Source organism: Coptis chinensis, chromosome 8 (assembly GCF_015680905.1).
Source record: "Coptis chinensis isolate HL-2020 chromosome 8, ASM1568090v1, whole genome shotgun sequence".
Classification (NCBI taxonomy): Eukaryota; Viridiplantae; Streptophyta; class Magnoliopsida; order Ranunculales; family Ranunculaceae; genus Coptis; species Coptis chinensis.
In genome coordinates, this window is record NC_141463.1 from 299,468 (window position 1) to 305,514 (window position 6,047).

A 6,047-nucleotide genomic window follows, 5' to 3' on the forward strand; every position below is an offset into this window, starting at 1 on the left:
AAATAGCAGATATACGCAGGTCATCAGCAAACCCAACTCAATCGTATGTTAACAATACAGCAAATAACCACGGTGCAGAAATGTCAAAATTGGGATCTGGGAAAAGGGGGCAGGGCTTGCTTTAATAAACAGAGATAAAATCTTACAAAACTGATATCTCAAATCAATGCCAAGAGACCAGATTTTCGTATTGGGTTCGGCATATGCTCAACATTCAATCCGCAGGCTCTTTGTGGACTTTTCATCAGCTTCCACTGATTTAGTTAGCAACCCATTATTACCATTCCTATTCTCTGAATCATCCAATTTGAAAGACCAACCAGCCTCCTACCTATCTGAACGATCCAATGCAAAAAAAAAAAAAAAAAAAAAAATGTCATTCAGCAAGACCAAAGCTAATAATCATTACTTAATAATAACATTAGTCAGTTATATCATTCATGATAAGACACCATAGGAACATATTTGCAACCTTCCACGTATCTATATCACTGAGCCAACAGAACAAGTGATATAATCTTTGAAGGCTGCAAACTTTGCTTTACCGTTTTTGCCAGACCACATCCCTAGTCATCTAATTGAGGACATGCAGATCGAGTCCCTATTCATGCATTGACGAAATTCTATATCGTCGCAACAGTAATGTGTCCAGCATCTCCCAAAAATATTGTGAAAAAATAACTTACATGTATGCTATGCTATATGTACCGAAAATATTCTAAAACTTGCACCAGAAAGTATCATGGATATACTAAATATATGGAGAATCCCCATTTAATCTTACCTCGGCTCTGAAAATTGTGGCATATGAGGCTGAACTAAAATCCTTTACAGTGATCTCAGTGATTTTGGCCCTCACTGTCAAGTCATTTTCAAGTGATGCAACAAATCTACTAAAGAAACAGTAAAGGTTAATATTAATTTTGAAAAATAAAAATAATACAAAATTGCCCCCATCAGTAAGAGAGAAAAAGATAGCTTATATTGATTTTAAACAATAGGATCCATAGGCCTGTGCGTACAGAAGATACAATAGGGAAGAAGAGAGAGGAAGGATGAATACCTAAAAACTACTGGGCAATAATGGTGGCGAAGGGTGTCTATTTCCCAAAGAGAACTTCCTGCACCAAGAAATCATTAAGTTTCACATGGCTACAAAGTCGAAATGGAACTAATTCCAATCCCAAGCGCAGTTAGTAGAGTTGCTCCAGATGAACGATTGAGAATTTGCAATAGAGACTTACTGATGGCATTAGATTTTGCAGGATCTGTCTCTTCACTGTTAAACAGATCAATGCTTGGCTGTGCAGTTGATAGATGTTGTGAATATCTAAAGCGGAAACAGTGTTATCAATTCCAAATAGATCAATCCTACACAAAGATTGATCTTTCTTTCAAGACAAGACTTCAACACCCTTCAAGTACTATCCCAACACTTCTCAATATCAACTAACAAGCATATAAAGTAAAGAGACTAATGTAAAAAAGAACAAATCACAAAACACAGATATAATGTGGTTCGCAGAATGCCCTACGCAACCGGCGAAGTTCCAAGTTTTTACTTGATGCACAAAGTAACAAATTACAAAAGCTCTCAATTCACTCACAAAGAATGAACACTCAAACACTCATTTAGAATGCACTCTTACAATCTTTGTTTCTGTTCTAGTATTGGTTAGGTTGAGTAGAATAGAAAACCCCACTTCTGTTTTATACTTGTCCAAGATTTCAATGTGAAATCTCAGTCTCGGTTATGCCGTGAAAGAAATCAGACCCATCTGTGTTGGGCCCAGAGCATGACCCGCACCTTGTCTAGGACTATCTGAGCACGACCCTACCCTTTTCTTTTCCAACCTTCAGTACTGATGCAAGCTGACAGATAGAAAAGAAACTATCTTCTTTTCACAGGGAAGGGGCGTGCACTAAGGGGGCGTGTGCGCCTTGGGCTTTTCAAACCCAAAACAACATTCTCCACCTCGGTGAGGTTTTAACACATAAAATTGAGCCGAACACATCCATCAAGAAGTACTAGTCGTCAAATCATATCCCGAACTCGCCGTCAACCGCCCTGGAAGGCCATGCCCACAAAGGGATCTAATCAAACATGTAGGATTTGGAGCAAGTCTAAACAGTGTTGGAACTTAACTCTGGTGACAACCTTCGTCAGCATATCAGTAGGATTGTCATGGGTGCCCACTTTCTCAAGTGCTACATCACCATCCTCAACTACATCCCGCATAAGATGATAACGAACATCAATATGCTTGGTTCAAACATGATGAACTTGGTTCTTCGCCAAATAAATAGCACTCTGACTATCACAATACAAAGCAACACTGTTTTGCTTAATACTCATATCATCTAAAAGACATCGAAGCCATAGTGCCTCTTTCACTGTCTCTGCCACTGACATATACTCTGCCTCTGTCGTAGATAGAGCAACTGTAGCATGTAGCATAGACCTCCAACTAACCGGTGCATCATGTATCATAAACACATAATCAGTAGTCGATCGTCATCTATCTAGATCACTTGTATAATCTGAATTCATATAACCACTGACATAGCAAGTACCTCCACTATAAACTAATCTCACATCCAAGGTAACCTTCAAGTACCTCAATACCCATTTATTTGACAATGCTGAAACTTCCTAAATTGATCGAAAATGAAGGCAACGGATTATAAGAAGCTATGTTGCACGGACACTGATGCGGACGCAGACACTGACGCGGCGACTCGGTTATATCTCAAAAAAGCAGGACGCAGACGAGGCAAAGGACAAAGAAATTAATTAATATTTATGATTTTATTTTATATAAATTAAACATTAAAAACTAAATTAAGTGTATCAACATTCATAAATTCAAAACTATTAAAGATAAATAGCTACAAAATTAAGTTTAATATTTCCTAATCAAACTTTAAAAACATGTCATAGGTTTTAACAAAACAAAAAGGGGGTTATTTAGGGATTGGTCCTACTTATTTAGGGGTATTTAGGGATAGGTCCTAAAATTATCGATTATTAGGGATTGGTCCTACTTCTATTGATTGACTTTGAGTCGTCTCAGTTGACCGTGGTCAACCCATTTTATAATAATACAAGTATGCAAACTGAGCTACACATCAGTTGTTCAGTCTTCAAACCGGTCTTTCAAGATCGATAGGTAGCATGGTTTCAATGGATTCTGATTGTGTGGAATAAAAACAGTGGGGGGCTAATTGAAAAAGAGGTGGTGGGGGGGGGGGGGTTTCTAAATTATTAATAAAGGAGGAGCTGGTTATAATTTCAGTGAGGGAGGTACTTCTCAATTAGATAAATAGAGAGATTAAAATTTGCCTGTTCTATGGTGAGAATTAGTTCCAAAAACCGGCTATCATAGTGTAGAGATTACATGTGAAGTGAGAGACCTTCAACGAATGGTATAAATTGAAGTCATATGAAAAATGTTTTTTTAGCTTTAACAAAAAAATGTATATATAAATAGAAATAAAATTGCATGAATATTACGAGACTCGACTAATTAAACAAACAAGTAAAAATATGAATTTGGATTTCAAATTGAAGTGGTTAAAAACTTTTTTTTTTTAAATAATCTAACTAGACGGATATATGGTAGACATTATTTTTCATACAATAATAGCGGTTTTGTATAATTTCTTTTACCGTGACCGATATTGCTCATAACATAGAGCTTCATGTTAAACCGCATAAACTTATCATGTAGTGCATTGATATCTCTATTCAAACTTTAAAAAAAAAAAACATAAATAAGTAAATAAATAATACAAATAAATAGTGTGAAAAAAAATAACAAAATGTTTTTTAAACAATATAAAATGTTTAGACATACTACTGCATTAACAATATCAAATGTCTTGCTAACTCATCACGAGTCCTCCAGCAATCAAACTTATTTTTCAATAATGATAATATATAGTTTTTGGCATTTCCAATTATAGTTTGTTTCCTCTAACCATATAATTGAATTTGGGCTTCATGAGACAAGTACTTAGGTAGTTTTGGTATAGCAGTTGTTGTCTCCACGCCTTCCTCTATGTAACAATTGCATTCAACTGTTTTTTGTTAATTGGAAATGTTTGAAACAACTTTGTAATAGTGCTCAAGTTATTCGATAAGCTCCAAACAAACAACAAAATGGTTAATTAAAAATCAAGGGAAATCAGGAATTTGTGTTACCCCGAGCTAAGATTCAAGTGTAATACAAAAAAAAAAAGTTTGTTCATAAACAACAAAACATTGTATTCAAGTCAGATTATAGAGTAATAAGAATTGTGTTTGGGGATAATTCATAAATTATTGTGAAAAACAATACAACTTTGTTATATTCGAACCTTAAACACTTAAAAACAAAGTGGAATAAAATAAATTGAAAAATTATTCCCGACGTAAACATAAAAATAACTTGCAAAAATTGAAGACGAGAGACAACTTCGACGTGATAGAAGATAAAAACTGGACAACCATGAATAACATATGTGAAGTATTGGGCAGACTATAAAAAAATAAAACATGAATAGTCACGCCAAATTATTTAGAGTATTTATATCTCGAAAAAAAACAAAAAAAAAAACAACAACAAAATTATTCAGAATATTTCAGGTGCCAACTAGTATACCATGGTTTATACCACCATGGTTTATATCATGCCCCACAACTTTATCCGCAAGACGAACTAGACCTTAATTTTTAACAAACCACAAAGATCATATCCACAAAACTTTATCTTATTTGATGGTGTTTAACAATGTCAAAAGATTATTGCAAAATCAAAAAATCTAGACCATTAAAAATAAAATCAAAGTTGTCAACATTTTTTAACTCGGTTAGAAGTTTCCAAATGAACTAAATTTTAGGAACCATTCTCAAACTTCAATATAGTTCAGGTGTTGAATGTTGTCCTCTATAGATAGAATGAACTCTCATTTTCGGGATCTAGTTTTGCATTGGTCTGAGGTGATTTTGGGTCAATAAGTGAGTTGACGTAAAGGGTTTTTTTCTGCATTGGGTAGAATGTAGTCTTGTGTGATAATATCTTGAGATGTCCATCTTGCCCAAAATCCGAACAAAAACCCGGCACCGTACTCTATCCGAACTCGACAAAACCCGAACCCGAACCCAGACCGAAATACATAAAATAGGGTTTGATCACACTCTCCAAACCCAAACTGACCCGAACCCAACCCGATAATTTAGCCCAAAACCCGTTAAAAGAGCTAAAAACCTAAAACCGAACCCCAAATCCGGTTTTAATTGCATACTACTAAATTCATATAAAATAATTAGTTAGATAAATATTTAGATTATAATCTCATTCATATTTACAATGATGAGTTATTTAATACATTGGATTATGAAAAAATTTATGTCGAGATTTTCAATTTTTTCAATAATTGCACGTGATCATATATCTATAATTCCTTCCGAGTCCATCTATTTTCAAAGCATATGAAAAAATTATGTCCAAATATAGGTAAAAATTACTTCCAAATTCATTAAAAGTTTTATTTTGTTTGAAAGATTGGTAGACAGCCGAAGAAAGAATAAAATGTAGATATATATTTCAAATGAAATTTCTTATTGTCTTCTTTCTTCATTTATACCAGATTTTATCCTACCCGAAACCCAACCCCGAGCCCGATTGATACTCAAAATATAGAGTTAGAATAGAATTTAGTCACACTTCTCAACAAAATACTCGACTCCAAACCCAACCCACTGAAAACCGGCCCAAATTCAGATAACCTGATACCCGTTCAAAACCCAAGTCGGGTTTGGACTGGGTCGAGTACCCATTTGGACATCCCTAATAATATCACCCTCTGTAAGGTCGTTTGTGCTTATGCACTCACTTTCCTCAATAAAATTAAGGGTTAAGTAGTATTAAACAACCACCCCCCTCCCCCAACTAGATGAGCCAATTGGTATTCCCCCCACTAGATGGGAAATTAGGGTCTTCCCTCTACACACACGGTCAACTTGTAAAAAAAAATTAGTAAGCTTCAACGTGGAATCGAACTTA

The 6,047-nt window shown here is 35.0% G+C and overlaps 1 long non-coding RNA gene across 2 annotated transcripts; it reads right to left on the reverse strand.

The window, feature by feature from the left end:
* Nucleotides 1-31: 31 nt before the first annotated feature.
* On the reverse strand, nt 32-1,435 carry LOC147479120 (uncharacterized). Of its 2 annotated transcripts, none has more exons than XR_015206196.1 (4): nt 1,245-1,435; nt 1,064-1,121; nt 785-890; nt 32-335 (listed from the first exon to the last, which is right to left on the reverse strand). It is a non-coding gene; the product is annotated as an uncharacterized LOC147479120 (long non-coding RNA). The 2 variants fall into 2 exon arrangements; XR_015206197.1 differs by having other exon boundaries at nt 785-893.
* Between the last annotated feature and the right edge of the window lie 4,612 nt (nt 1,436-6,047).